This window comes from Ochotona princeps, chromosome 18 (genome assembly GCF_030435755.1).
Source record: "Ochotona princeps isolate mOchPri1 chromosome 18, mOchPri1.hap1, whole genome shotgun sequence".
Lineage (NCBI taxonomy): Eukaryota > Metazoa > Chordata > Mammalia > Lagomorpha > Ochotonidae > Ochotona > Ochotona princeps.
In genome coordinates, this window is record NC_080849.1 from 19,075,472 (window position 1) to 19,091,860 (window position 16,389).

Here is a 16,389-nt window from a genome sequence, read left to right on the forward strand (position 1 = left end):
TAAGCTGAAATGTTAAACACAGTAATGTAACTTGTAACTTTTAATTCAGTCTTAGACTGCACCTTCCCTGGGGCTGGCACAATGGCTCAACTCTATTTGAAAGTGCCAGCATTCCACAGGGACACTGATTCCTGTCCCGGCTGCTCCACTTCTCATCCAGCTCTCTGCTTGTGGCCTGGGAAAGCAGTCGAGGATGTCCCAAAGCCTTGGGACCCTTCACCTTGAGACCTGGAAGAAGCTCCTGGATCCTGGCTTTGAATTGACTCACTTCCAGTGATGGGATTAGATGACAACCCAGGACAAGGTGTACATGACAAAAAGGAGAAGCAAGACGTTGCTCATTCTTATTTTCAAAAACTTGCAGAATATGGACCTAAACCAACGGACATGAAGTGTAGTCCTAAATCAGGCTGAGTTTATTGCAGTAAGTTGATTGAGCAGCTGGAGGTTGTTTTAGCTGTGTTTTCAATTAGCTGACTGATACCTGGGCTCAGGGGTGGCCTGGCTGTTAAAATGCTTTAAGGCCAGAAATGTGCTAGCCCAGCAAATTCAGGTTAGTGCTTCTCAAATTTTAATGTGCATATGAGTAGCATGAAACTCTCGTTAAAATTCTCACACTGTCAGGTCTGGGATAGAGTGCAAGATTCTGAATTTCTAACAAGCTCCCAGGTGATGTCAAGAGTCCCAATCCTCACACCCTTTCAGCAACCAAAGGTACAGGGAAGAATCCAATGCTGCGCAGATACAGGGATGCCGAAGTAGATGGATCACTTATCCTTTATCACCTTCTATGTACTCCAAAAGAATCCCCAAGATACTCCTTTAACTACCCTGAGAATGACATTTGGCAAAAGTGGTGCCATCAGCTCCCAAAGTAATGGTAGAGGTTTCTAGAAGGCGAGGATGCTGTGGCAGAAGTAAATTCACGGTAGGATTTCTGCTTTCAATGACACTGCTACGGTTCCAGGGTGAAGACCTGGAATCAGCACGTAACTGTCAGAGGCACTGGGAACTGGTGACAGAACAGAATGTGGGGACCAGAGTTACACCACGGTTGATTCAGGAAATCTTTGGCAGTGGCCCTTGATCATGAACTGCTTAGAAATAGTCAAGTCTACTTAGTTCCTTCTTGATCAATAAAAAAAAAAAAAAAACTAACAAAATCTAAGTCTGACAAACAGAACCTGACTCACCCTAGCAGTTATGGAGTCCATCTTAGGTCACTTTCTTTGGAAACAGTCCCTGAAATGAGTTTTCTATGCAAATGATTGACTAAGGAAGTGCCCCCAGGATTGACTAGCTGGTAAAGAAAGAGGAAACATGATAGGAAAGGCAGAGTTCAAGGTCCCCACAGGAAACTTCAGAGTTACAAGTATGCCTCAGAGTCCATGCGAGCTTAAGATAAGAAAGCCAGGTTTGCACACTCTTGCCCCAGCTGGTTATTACCTGCACCCCCAGCACATGGCCAACAGCTGAAGGGCAGGACTCTGGAAGAACTGCAGGTGTGGGCCATCAGCAGCAACAGAACTCAAGAGCGGAGAGTGCACAGAAATGGCCAAAGGTACTTGAGAGGACATGGGCGGACACCGTATGTCTGTCCCATCCAGATGTAGTGAATTCACAGACTGTGTCTCACACAGACAGGCAAGGTGACACCCAATGATCCCTGCCTCCAGGTAGCTACACTTCGCGTACTGTCCTAAACTGAAGGTCTAGGGAGCCAGTACAATGAAACTGGAACTTTTGGCTTCTGAAGCTAGGTTACAAAAGACACAGTTAGTGTCTGCCTCACTTCTGGGATCACTTGACTGGTACAAGTCAGATGCCATGTCATGAAAACACTCAACCAGGCTGTGGGCAAGCATATATGGCAAAGAATGGAAACCTCCTATCTAGCCAAGGAGGAACGGGGCCTCCTACCAGTAGCAATGTGAGTGGATCTTCTTGGAAGTGGATCCTCCAGCCCCAGTCAAGCCTCCGGATGACAGCCCTCCTCCAGCTGACCCACTGACTACAGTTCTGGGAAAGACCCTGAGTCACAACTATCCAACCAAGTCACTCCTAAATTTACGATCTTCAAAGACTACATGATGTGACAGGTGTTGTGTCTTTTGATTAAAGATACTGTGTTTTCAGGAACTTTGCTTTGTAGGAATCGAGAGCTAACACTGTATGGCCTCAGCATGTAGAGTGGACTGGTTCTGGGATGACCCTTGCACCAGATGCCCCAATCCACAGCCACTCAAGTCCCTTATTTCCTATGGTTTTATCTTTGCATTTAACCCATGCACATCCTTCCACAGACTTTAAATCATCTCTTGATCATTTACAACAATAATGATGGAGGTAGTTGTCATGCTGCATTGTGTGGGAAATAATGACAAGAAAAAGAAGTTTGTATACAGTCAGGACAGACACACTTTTTTTTCCTGAGTATTTTTCAAATGAAGTTGAATATATCACTGGGTATGAAAAGCGAACTGTGTGGTCTGTTAGAACAGTTCTCAAGTCATGCAGAGGCTCACACTCCCAATAACCCCCACCTTCGCAGTGACAACCTCCTTCAACTAGTGGGCAGTTTCCTAGAGCACCTGAGTTTTTAGAGCACTCTTCATGTTCTGCAGGTAGCAGCAGCAATATCACACGGTGGGCCCTGAGGCCAAGACAGAAGAAAGCTCCTTTGACAGGCAGACTCTGAAGCTGTGCCTGTCATGACCCATTGGCTTTCCAAACCTGCCTGTAGCAAGGGTACAAGACATGTCAACTCGGTCCTGTCAATCAGACACACCTGGATGGGTGATGACTGAACAGCTAATGACAAAGAAGCAGGAATCCATTCTTGCAAAGAGTAGCGGTAACAGGTATAGTTGTGTCCCGTTTCCAGTGATTGTGACAATGGCCTAGTGTCCAATAACAAAGGGACCAGTGATACCAGTGTCAGCAGAATACTCAAGGCATAAACTTAATGGAATTATTTTGGAAAGGATTACCAGATTTACTTTTCCAGAATTCAGGGTATTCTGCAAGCTACCCAATTTTTTCATAAATTCCTTTTCAGCCAAAATTGGCAAAAGTCATATTTGATTGTTTCAATTAAGGACATATCAACCCACACTCCCTCCCTCATGTCAGCCATGCCTCCTTCTGTCACAGGCCTTTTGCAAGTGTCCTTTTTTTATCTGCCTGGATCATTCTGTCCCCTTTTCATTTAGTTAATTCTTTCCCCCTTTAGGATCTTGGCTCAAAGAGGCTTTTTTTAAAGCTTTATTTATGTTTATTGGAAAGTCAGATTTACAAAGAGAAGTAGAGACCAAGATCTTCCATCTGCTGGTTTACTCTCCAAATAGCCACAATGGTCAAAGCTTAGCTGATCAGAAGCCAGGAGCCAGGAGCTTCTTCCAGGTCTCCCATCCCAAGGCTTTGGGCTGTCCTATACTGCTTTCCCAGGGCACAAGCAGGAAGCTGGATGGAAAGTGGAGCATTCGGGACACAAACCTGTGCCCACATGGGATCCCAGTTCTTGCGAGGTGAGAATTTAGCCATTGAGCCATCGTACTGGGCCCTCCATTAGGCTTTTTATGTAAGACTTTTCTGATACATCATTAAATCTTCCTGTAGTAGCATTTGCTATCCTTTCCCATTACTTCTCATCTTTGTGTGCCCGTTTAATTAATATAAATGTCGCCTCTAACAAGTAAGCTCCCTGAAGGCAGGGGCAATAGATCCCTTCCAGTCTAGGGACTAGTTTCATGTTACCGGTACCCTGGTGCATAAGTGTACAATAAACATCTGTTGATTGAATATGTGACACAAAGGAATTGAAGTTATTTTTTTCAGGATTCAAGGAACTGACCGTGAAATAAAATAACCATGCAACGAAAGCCATCAGCATCTCTGGCATTACAGAAGTAAACCAGTTAATGTTTATTCCATTCCTCTTTTTCCTTCTCCTTTTCCCCCAGCTCACCTCCAATTCCTGTTGGTTAAGGATATGTTATCTGAACAGGTAAAGGACAGTCAATGAACTCTCACTACACAGCTGATGATGGCACATACTGAAGTCATTCACTTGTGAAAAGTGCCAGCTACTTAAAGTCTTCTGGAATCAAAACTAAACGACTGAGTTGGCAAAGGATTGCCACATTTTCTTCAAAAAGAGATTCAAATCTCTCTCAGAGTGGTAAGTCCCACATCTGTAGAGCCCTGAGGCTGGTCTTGGTGTTCCCCACATTTCTACAGTGTAGGATTCCTGTAAATTCTTTCAGTCCCTGTCACTGACACATTTATTTGGTGTCACTCCTTGTTCTTAGCTTGAACACCTGTTTTCAGGTGGCTGTTATAAGGTTATATGACTGGTTACAGGAGGATTTACAAGGGCCTGTGGTCCCTGCAGGATGCATGAGTGCACACAGCATGAACTCGGCTGTTGGCATAGGCCTGTCCACCCACACACACGACTTCACAGAGATGTTACCATGGCATTTCTGTAACAATGAGCAAGGCTCCCTGCCTCAGGACTATTGTTCTTCTACAGATACTCCAGCACCAGTGAGGTCTGTTCCAATGTTGGGTGCCTGAAGCAGGCTTTTAACTGCATCATTATTCACTCTTGGCCTACCTGAGCACAAAGCCACCATAGGAGTATGACTGCACCAAAGACACCAGAGCGAGGTGCTTTCCACTGAGAGGATATTAAGTGATATTCATTCAGGGAATCTTTTGCTAATTCAAAAATGGAGCAAGCCTTTTAAAAACATCTGCTAATTTCTAGTTCACCATCTTGAAGGCTAAGAGGCAGGAAGTCTAAGTTACCCCAGGCAAGAAGGCACTCAAGCTAAATTGCATTTACGAAACTCCCTCTAATTAGATTGCAGGCATGCTTCGCCATGAATCCAGCTGGTTTGCTGTAATGATCGGCTCCAAAGCCTTTTCTCTCTCTCTCTCTCAATGAATTTACAGAAGTCACCCATTTTTGTCACAAAACCCAGACATATAACAGTCTGTAAATTGTTCTTCCTACCAGTACGGGAGGAAAAATACAATAAAACAACATTCTAGCAGCTCTGAGATGGAACTATCCAACATTTTTCTCCCAGCACATCAGTGAGCCACTCCAGAACCCTCCTTGGACACCCTTTCAGGAGCAGTGGAGTTCCTGGCAATATCAGGGCCTGCCCTGGAACAATGCCATAAAGTTGCAGGGCATTCGAGGAGTTGTACTGCCATTTTATGAAGTATGTGGGCCTTTCCTTCCACTTCATCTGCAAAGAACAATTTCATAAACTGGGTTTCCAGGAGCAGAGCCACATCTTCATGGGAGGTAGCGGGAGAAGGCTTATTTTTCTGCATGGAGATTTCATGTGTACCAAAGTATATCTTTAAGTTTCATTTTGCATGAACTTTCTCGAGGTACCCTCTTATTTTCATTCAGAGGACTGCCCTGGCTTTAAAATGGTCAACTTGAGTTCTAATCAGCTGCACACTAACTAGCTTGCTATATTTACCAAATTCCTTTCTTTCTCATATGTATAGTTAGGGTTGGACAAGAAAATCTCTAAGTAATTGAAACCAAAATGGAATTCTGTCATGCCAGACCTGGACTGCCAAGTAAAACAGGCAATGACCAAAGACACAATTTCAGAATGAAAGTCAATATCAGAGATGCTCGAGAGTCCTTATCTGCTAGCAGGTCAACAAATATTTAGTGGTGGCCTGCTTTGTGCCAGCAATTTCATAGGCAGTTTTGATTCAGCTGATTGACTGAGTAAGTGGTAGGCAGCTAATTCAGGGTCACAAGTTTGGAAGCCACACTGCCCCCACCTGCTCAGTTAACTTTTTTTAGTTAAGTCAGAACAGAGGTTACCTACCCTGTAGGGTAAGAGTGACAGGAATGGGCTATCCAGAAGTCCCTGGGAGGCAGACACAGAACTGGATCCTGATCTGAATGTGTGTATCTCCTGGATATCGGCTGACTTGTTCACTTCTGATCTGAACATTTCCTAGATGTGCAATATACTTCAATGAAAAGTTGTTGAACAGAAGCCTTGCCTTTCAGAGACAAGGTTCCCCAACCTCAGTACTGTTGATATTTTAGGTTTGATAAGTCCTTGTGGAGGACTTCCCCCAGCATTGGAGGATGTTCAGTAGCACTCATGGCCTCTATCCACTAGGGACCAGTGGCTACCTCCGCCTCCCAAAGCTGTCTCCAGACACTGCCATATATCTCCCAGGATGGGATGGGGAGGGTCACACAAATTGTCCCTACTTGAAAACCATTGCTTCAGACACACGATTAAAATGATGTAGTGGAGATTGGACTCAATTCTGCATGGGGGAATAGCTGGGGTACCAAGAAAATAAGGCTGGCAGATTTGATGATGGAAACGTGGGGATTCTTTTTGCTATTCTTATTATGTCTCATGTGTTTGAAATTCTCCATAATAAAAAAATCCTTAACAACAGGAAAATGCTTATGGCATAATGTAAAGTGGGGGAAAAATCAGCAGAACAACGTATAAAATGTACTGACAGTATAAGGTTTAGAAGCCAAGAGGACTACGTGTGGTTTCCTCTGCAGTATTATGCTAGAATTATGGGTAATCAATTTTTTCATATATTGCTACATTTCTCAACTTTTAGTACTATTGTTTTTTTTATACATATAATTTGAGGGAGAACCTAAGTTAATCCAACTTTAGCTTTCAGAGTTATCGTACAGAACCTGGAGAAAAGAACTTGCTAGTTTTGGCCAGAAACTAAGGAATGCTAACACTGACTTTTAGCATCTGGGTTGGGCTTAGTTGAATGAATAACAATGTAAGCAGATGAGGTTGGGTTGGATGAGAGTCGGGGTCACTAGTTGCAAAGTCTAAGGTGTGTCCTAGCCAAGGGGTGGCTTTTAGAAGCAAGGTTGGTCAAAGAACACACTGTAAGGTAAGGCTATGGGGTTAAGTGAGTGTCAAATTGGGCGGGTGTTTTATTCTTGACTCTTATTGTGCCAACTCCTTTGCCAAACACTCTCAGGAGGTTTTGCATCATTCTCAGAATGAAATTCATCAGCCTTGCCAGGGTTTTCCCTCCCATTGTTCACTGGTTCACTTCAGTCACACTGTCACACACTCATCTGCCAGACTTGATAAGCTGCTGCCTTGTGTTCACCCCCAGTGCCACCCCCAGGACTCACATTACTGTCCCCACCCATCATGCTAGAAACATGACAGCTCACCAATGAGGTCTCCTCCATAGCTCCTCACACAGCTTGGCATGTTTCCCAGCAGAAATCACCACAGAACACAGGTACGTGTGTATGTTATCGTCTCTTCCTTGATCCCTGACAGACACACAAACCACACTAGGAGGATAGGGTTTGCTTTATTCACTTTACCTGTTTATCTTTATCTCTTCACCTTAAAATTATCTTTGGCATGTGTTAAGAATTATAATTAGGGCCCAGTGCAATGGCTCAATTGGCTAATCCTCCACCTCCAAGCACTGGCATCCCATATGGGTGTGGGTTCGTGTTCTGACTGCTCCACTTCCCATCCAGCTCCCAGATTGGTGCCTTGGAAAGCAGTGGAGGATGGCCCAAAGACTTGGGACTCTGCACCGTCCCGAGTTTTAGAATGAGTCAGAGCTGTGTTCACATCCCAGCTCTTTCACAAGCCACGTGGCTTAGGGGACTTTATGTCACTTCTCACTGCCTCTGTTCCTCACCTGCACGAGAAAATAACCTGCCTCAGCATGGTTTGTGTGCCAAAATGGAATATTATATACGGAGGCCCTCAGCACCGTGCCTGTTGAACAGTAACCAACAATAAAATAAAGTGCACAAGGGAGTGAGAAGCTGTATTTGGGTTCAGAAAGGCAAACAACCCAGACAGAACCAAAAAGATTTAGTTGATTGTCCTTACTTCAACATTGGACATTTTTATGTGAATATCTGAATCTGGGCCACCTCTTTAACAGAGGACCTTTCTACCTTCATCCAGGGCACCGAGTTGGAACTCAGTAGAGGCCTCTGCAGCCCAGCAGGTGTTAGGTCACTACCATGTTGTCCCAGTTCAATTCCCTGTGTCATTGCTGACCTTATTACTGCTGACAAGCATGTTTGTACCCCAGGAATAAATGGTAAAATTGGTTGATTTTTTTGAGGTTGGCACTTAGGTCAGCTGTTAACCTTAGAGGGCAATACCAATTTTTTTTTCTTCTAAAAGTCACTAATCTTAATGTTACATAATTTTTAAAAACATAGAATGTATTTTTAAACACAAGTTGTTTATATAAATACATGCTATGGATTTATGAGCATACCACTAAGCAGTTATAGTTGAATGAAAAGTGAAAAGAAATGTTGTTCTTCCCCAGACATTCAACCTCCCAGGGTCATGGTTTCTGGTACTCATTCACTCACATATCACAAGCACAAAGGTTAAGAACAGAAATCATAGGCCAGGCACAGTGGTTCAATTGGCTAATCTTCCCCCTTCAACTGCTAACATCCCACATGGGTTCTGATTCATGTCCTGGCTGCTCCATTTCCCACCCAGTTCTCTGCCTGTGGCCTGGGAAAGAAGCCTTGGGACCCTGTATTCATGTGGAAGACCCGTAGAAGCTCCTGGCTTTGGATCAGCTCAGCTTTGGACACTGCAGCCACTTGAAGATCTTTCTGTCTCTCTTCTCTGTAAATCTACCTTTACAATAAATATTAAAATAAAATTTAAAAAGAAAAAAAAGAGCACAAATCATGGAGGTACACAGGTTCAAAATCTGGTCAGGCCACTTATTAAACTTGGCAAGTGGCTGACTATTTCCATTGTGGTGCTTGCCCCACCGGCACAAGGGGGCTGTCTGGACTCATGAATGCAGGGCTGACTCCCGAACTCTCTTTCCTCTTCCAAGGGGGCCTCCTGCTGCGGGTATGATGTCTCGGGCTGCTAACCTGAACTTCTCTAGCCATGCGTCTTCAAGTCTGGCCTTGGTAAGTGGGGCCCAAAGGGACAAGGGAACATGGGCCTGGGGCAGGCAGGCTCAGCACACACCCTCAGCACACATGAGGTCCTGCCTCTCACCGTGTCCCCAGCAGGGATCCTTGGCACTGGATGCTGGACCCTACTTCCCCCAGGATGTGGCAGCAGCGAAGGAGGTATAAGTGCTAGGGAAATGCCCACTGGGAACACAGGCCACTGTTAACCAGCCCAGCTTTCAGGGACTTGAGAATAGGGGTGTCAGCAGCCTCCAAGCTAAATCCTAAACACATCAGTGAAGTGAAAAAGAGTCAAAACAAAGGGAACGGATACCGGGTAAAGCAGGGGCTGAGTACTCTGCCCAAACAGTACTATTATGCACTTTGGGAAGAACAACTACCGGTCCACATAGAATGAAGAGAAAAAGCTGGCACCGTCCAAGAGGTTGGGCACGTTTGTAGAAGGTGGCTTCTGAAAGGACGTCTCCAGACAATCAAGAACCTGGGTTCTAGAAAACAATCTTTGCGCTAACAACTATCTCAAGGTGGCACAATGCATGAGCTCTAGCAGTTCCAGAGATTATGAAAGTCAACCCCATCTAGACAACAAGATAACAATATTTGCTTTCCTTGATTAAAATTGTAAAACATCCATAAAGTTTTATGAATCAACTGAGAATGCTCCAGTGCCCATAAACACATGCTATCAGTGATAATACAAGGAAAACAGTAAGTTTATCACTAAATAAAACACAGGAAACACAAACAGGAAAGAGAGAAACTAAATGATGGCTTGTGTGAACTTAGGAGGTAAGAGAAAAACATTACAAATACTCCCCAGTATTAGTCTCTTGGGGTAATCATAGTGGTGGAGTGTGTTGGACACTCACATTCCGTATCAGAATTTTGGTTCCTGTACCAGCCCTCTCCTGATGCACCTGGGGAAGCAGCAAATGATGATGACCCACGCACATGGACTGTGGGAGACTCAGACGGAGTTCCCGGCTCCTGGCTTCAGCCTGGCCCAGCCCTGGGTGTTATTTGGGGAGTGAACCAGCTGACAGAAAAATCTTTCTCTTCCTGTCTCTTTCAAATAAATATTTAGGGAATAGGATCTTGACAAGTTACTTGAATTTTAAGATATGCATAGCTGGCCATGTGGCTGCCTTGGGGAGGGACGCTTGCAGCAGGCCTTCGGAACCCCCTGCTTAGAAGCGTTTCTAACCACAGGTTAGGAATTACAGCTGAGGGACTTCCATAGAAGTCCACAAAATGTATATGTATGTAGGGGACTGACAGCAAATTGGTTTGGAGGGGAGAATAAGAATGAGCGAAGTGGATCTGATAGCAGAATCTGGGGGAAATGTGGACTCTCCCCCTGTGGAACTGCAATCTATGTCGGCTTGCCCAAGAACTGCAGATGGGATCAGGCTTGCTGGGGAGCTAAGTGGGTGCCCCAGCTGGGTTGAGGTTCCCACGATCCTACAGTGTAGGATTGGGGACAGCAGGCTTGGCTAGACATAGCTACAGCCTGCACCGGCACAGGCGTGCACTGGGACTGTGGAGCATCAGACTGTGCCAGACTCCAGCCCCCACTGATACTTGTGAGAGCCAGGTTGGGTATAGAACAGGCCAGGCTAGGTCTTGACTCTGCTGAACTACGTGAAAGCTGTGTCCAGGTACAGACCAGGTATCGCTGGGCTGCAACAACCAACTACAAGAACCAGAACCACAGCAGGTGGGCTGGTTGAGCAAGACCACTGTTTTTTGCCAGGGAAGGATGTGGACAAAGTGAACCTAGGCCAATGATCCACTTGTGTTTGCAAGAACTGTCACTAGGAGGAGACTTGATGGAGGATCTTGGGAAACTCCCTTCACTGGGACACAGTCTCTGCAGGTGAGCACAAGAAGCAAGGCAAGGAGCAGCCCAGATAACGCCAGATTACAGTAACCTGTGGGTACTGTACATGTGGGTCAGGTCTGGAGACAGACCAGTCTGGAACAGCACACATAACACCCACTGGCAGATTTGAGAACCAGGGAAGGAGGCAGGAGGAGCCAGATTGGGCCGCAACACCAGCCATTCACATTAGGACCAGGACAGCAATCAAACTGGGCTGTGATAGGCTGCAGCACCCACCAGCAGGAGTTGGAACAGGGGCAGATTATACTAGGCCAGGTTGTGCAATAAGACTACGGATGCTGAGGTGAGGCGAGTCATGCCAGCCTGGGCCCAGTGGGGGGCCTGGTTCACGAGTCCCAGGGATGGGGGAACCAATGGGGCTTGGGTCACCTGGCCCAGATCCTGGGGCCTGCCTTTGAGGTGGGTGTCGTGTTCATGAGTTCCAGCGGTGGAGGATCTGGTGAGACTTGGGCCACCTAGCCCAGGTCCTGGGGCATGCCTGCAAGGTAGGTGCCAGGTTTATGATCCCCAGGGGTGGGGGATTCAGCGGGGCGTAAGTCACCTGGCCCGGGCGGGTCCAGTGTCTGCCTACTAGGTGGGTGCCGGGTTTGTGAGTCCCAGGGATGGGGGATCCGGCAGGGCTTGGGTCTCCTGGCCCGGGTCCTGGGGCCCCCTACTAGGTAGGTGTTGGGTTTTTGAGCCCCAGGGATGTGGGATCCGGGGATGCTTGGGATACCTGGCCTGGGTCCTTGAACTCACCTGCAAAAACATGTCCTACTTAATGAAAACAGGAGCAGTGGACACAGGCCCTGTTAAAAGGAGAATATGGCAGCACATTTGGTGCTGTAGCAGAACAACAGAACTGGACAATTACCCTCAAACAAACAATGACAGCAAAAAATCTTGGTGGGTGACATCATCCTTGGATCAGTGAAATTGGCAGCATTTCAGAACTATTCAAACCACGTGGACAGAACCCTCAGAATATGCACACAATGAGACTCTAGGTTGATATGAGGTGGCAGTTCCTCATCCCTGGGTACTGGGACGTGTGGAAAGCCATGAGTGGTTTCCTCCTTTGTCTCTTCCCTTCCCCCAGAAACAACAAGAAGAAATAGCAAATTTGGAAGCAATTAGTACACCCAATTTTCCTAATCCTTGATCCTTCCCACCCTGATTCACCATGTAATCATAAAAAATAAAATTTATTTTAAAAAGATATGCATAAGAAATCTTAAGATCCCCCAAGGTAGCAGATGCTTCCAAGCAGCTGAGGTATTCTAGCCCGATGAGCCACATCTACTCAGACACAGAAAATGTAAACCAACTGCTTAGCCACTCCCAACTAATGGGCACCAACAATACTATCCCTATTTGTCCTAATTATCATGGACAGTGTGTCCTTTATGTCATTTCAACTGAACTTGGAAGGAATCCACTGCCCCCTGAATTTACATAAATTGTTTTCCACCAAATTTGATTACAAATTATCAAAGCAACTTTTTAAATTACCCTCTTAGGTCTTGTAATGGTAAACGTTTTAAGAAAAATATTATAATTTTTATTATGTGATTAATTTTTTTAATTAATGGCAGACTCTAAACCACAGACCCAAGAATCGCAGAAAATCACAAGCCCAGTAAGGACAGAATATCTGCACCTACAAATATTATATGCAGATTACAGAAGACCAAATAAAGTGACAAAGTCTTGGGATAAGAGGGCCCAAAGCATCTCTCTTGTAGAGAGGCAAAGATAACAATGACATCAGATTGACCATCAGAAACCATGCAAGTAAGAGCTGAGTGATAGATTTAGATGTTAAAAAGCCTCCGGCAGGGACCGGCCTTGTGGCGTGGAGGGTAAAGCCGCCCGCTGCAACAGCTGCCACTCCATGTGGGCACCAGTTCGGGTCCTGGCTGCTCCACTTCCTGACTACCCCCGGCTCAGTCCTGGGGACTGCCTCCACTTGCGGAGTGAACCAGGAAATGGAAGACCTCTCTCTGCCTCTCCTTCTCTCTCTAACTCTCTCAAATAAACACATAAATCTTAAAAAAAAAAAAAAAAAGGCAACAGAAAAATGATCCTTCAACAGGAAAAGATACTTTCTAAAAAAGTCAAACATCTGAAAAAATTGTTATGAGCAAACCTGCCTTGAAACGAGAAAGGGAAATAACGTATGTCAGAAACTTGGATCTGCAGAAAGAAAGGCAGAGTGTTTAGAGAAAGAATAAACTAGAGTAAAATAAAATTTTAATTTTTCTTAATTAATCCAATGGAACTACAGGAGAAAGAGGTAAATCCACCATGTACTTTGGACACTTCCACATGCTCGTATCAGTAACTGACAGATTCAGCAAGGGGAAAACCAAGAGTCATCAATGAGCGGGAGGTAACTGACATGTGTAAATGACCTCTACAGATACAGGGGCCGGAGCTCCAATGCGCAATCGGTTAGCGCAGTACTTATACAGACACAGGGGCCTTCTATAGAAGGCTTCATCCAAAAAAGCAAAATACATATTTTTCCCAAGTGCATATGAGTATTCACCAAAAACAGACAACATCCTAGTTCACACATCTTACTGAACTAGTATAAAAGGAAAGTAACATGGAAATAAACTCAAAATCAGTAGTAGAAAGACAGTGGGAAAAGAAATCTCAAAATATTTAGAGATTAAACAACATGCTTCTGAATTAACACAGGGTTAAAATGGGGCCTTGAGAAATTATAAAATGTTTTGAAAAAGGGAAAAGAAAAGAAAATACAAAATTTGTGGAATGCAGTGGAAACTGTGCTCAGAGAAACAAAATAGTAGAGCCACTCTGGAAAATTATTTGACAATTAAAACAAAATCGTGTGTGACAATAGGGTCCAGCAATAGCCCCTCTGAAGATTGTACTCCTGCATAAGTGTAGACTTATGTTCACACAAAAATCTGTACCTGAATGTTTACTGATGACATTAGTTCATGATAAACCCATGTTTACTTCAATGGGCAGATTCAACAAACTGGGACAAATCCCATTCCACAGGATACTGTTGATACATCCAAGAATCTACATCAATTTCCAGAAAATCCTAAACAAAGAGCCACTTCCATCCAAAAGGACTCACTCTGTATAGTTCCAACTTATATAACATACTTGAAATAACAAAATTACATAAATGGAGACCAAATGAGGGATTGCCAGAGACGGGAAAGGTATGGTGCGGGCAGGGAAGTGGGCATGGCTATCCAGGGCAATAGGAAGGATCCTTGTCATGATGGAGAATGGAATCTTGTTCTGTATCTGGTCCTGTCAACGTCCTGGCTGGGGTACTGTTCCACAGCATTGCATGATGTCACCACTGAGGTACAAAGGGTACAAAGGATCTCACTATATTATTTTTTATGTCTGTATATGAACCTTTAAAATGTCATAAAAAATTTTACGAAAAAAAATTAGCATTGTGAGTTTACATGAGCAAATATAATAGACAACAATCTCCACCTGCACCTGTAAGATCTGTACCTTTCATGATATATAAATTTTATCTCAAAAATATTTCACTTCCTAACTCTAATTCTTTTCAATATAGCAGTGCATATAATATTTGAAGCATATAATATTTGAATGCATATGATATTTGAAGCACAACTTGGTGGTAATATCCTATTTTCTCAAAAGTTGCTTCTGTGTATTCTTGGAGACCTGATTCAACCCAACTTGAACAGAGCTCAGTGGTGAGGGCTGGTGACCATTAAGTGACCCAGGAAGTAAAGAGAGACACAAGAAGCATGGCTAGCTTATTCAGCTCATCCTCTCACAAGAGCCACATTTGTATGACAGGCCTCCAGGCCCTCAAGGCCTCCCACCAGGCCCAGCCACAAGACACTATAGTTCAATCGAATGTCTGCCCTGAATCCATCAACCCCTAACTATGATGTCAGAGTTCAAACATTGTCAGCAGTTTAGAAAGCCAAGTCCTGTTGAACCCCTAACAGGTGTTACCTTACCTGTATAAATAACCAACTTTTCTGAAAGAACAGAACCTCTCAAGGCTTGACTGAAGATTTTATCACATAAAAATCACCATCTCAGGGGCTGACATTGGGGCACAGCAGATAAAGCCAACACTTGCCATGCCAGAATCCCTTATGGGTGCCAGGTCATGTCCTGGCTGCTCTATTTCCTATCCAGTTCCCTCCTAATGGGCTAAGAGAAGCAGAAGATGGCCCAACAGTTTGGGCCGCTGCTACGCCCACTCAGGGGACCCAGATGAGGCTCCTGGCTTCAGCCTGGCCCAGAGCCAGCCACTGAGGCCATCTGGTGAGTGAACCAGCAGACAGAGGATCTCTTTCTTTAACTCAGACCTTTAAAAGAAATAGTTAACTTTTGTAAATGTCTGCCAAAATAATAAACAGAAACAGTAACTGGAGGGGGTTTCTGGGTGGTTACTGTTAGTGCTGCAGTCGCCCAGTCCTGCTGGAACAGGGACATGGCATCCCAGGTTTCAAGCTTTGCTGGGTCAACCTGGGCCCACCCATAGAGACATTCCCAGGAGTCTGATGCCTTGAGTTCTTGAGGGGGCCGTAGACATGAGAGACAAACAGATGGGACAATGGAGGGCACAACAGGGCTCTGGATGCTACCAGGGGAAAGCCAAGAAATGAACTGAAGGTAGAGAGATTAGGACACCAAATTAATTCAAAGTTAGATTTTAAAAAACTTTCTGTTAAAAAAAAATCAGAAAAAAGGCCTTATTTTGTTGAAAACTAAATTACTGGTTGAAAATTAATGCTACTTTTCTCTGAGGAATATGATTTTAACAATTACATATTGATGTAAGAAGTGTATTCATGCTCACAAAGACCCTTTGTCTCGCTATTAACTTAACAACATCAGCTTATTGACATTTTTGCTCCATAGGTGCTTAATAAAGAAATATTTTAAACAGAAAACTTACTTCATAGGCAAAGAGGACTCCTGGAGAAAAATCCAGCAAAACTCAAAACAAAATAAAGAACAGTGCCATTCTCTGTATTTACAACAAGGCATGAAAAGTTAAACATACATGAATAAGATAAAAGGAAGGCTGACCGTGAATCCTAGTGTCTGGGCTATCACAGCGAAGCTGCTAACCAGTCACAGGGCCTGTAGAGACTTGCTCTGCTGCAGGGTAAGCCACCGAGCAGATGGCACCTCCATAGACAGACCATTCTCCCCAGGTGCAGAAGAGAAACACAGCTTCTTGCAATCCAATAAGCCATTTCCCACGATCACTATCAACCCACTCACGTGTGTTAAGTCATCATCTGTTTCATCCTAATGGGAAAAACTTTCCATCTCTATGTCCTTGACACACAGACACCAGATGTGTGAGATTTTTTCCCTTACCTGTCAATCTTTCAGCTCTCTGGACATAAACTGGATCTCCTTCAACTCTATCGGATTCTAAGTACCTGCAGTTAGAACAGTCTCCCATCTGAGAACTCAGTCTCACCAGAACGACCCTGCCACTTCAAAACCAATCACAACT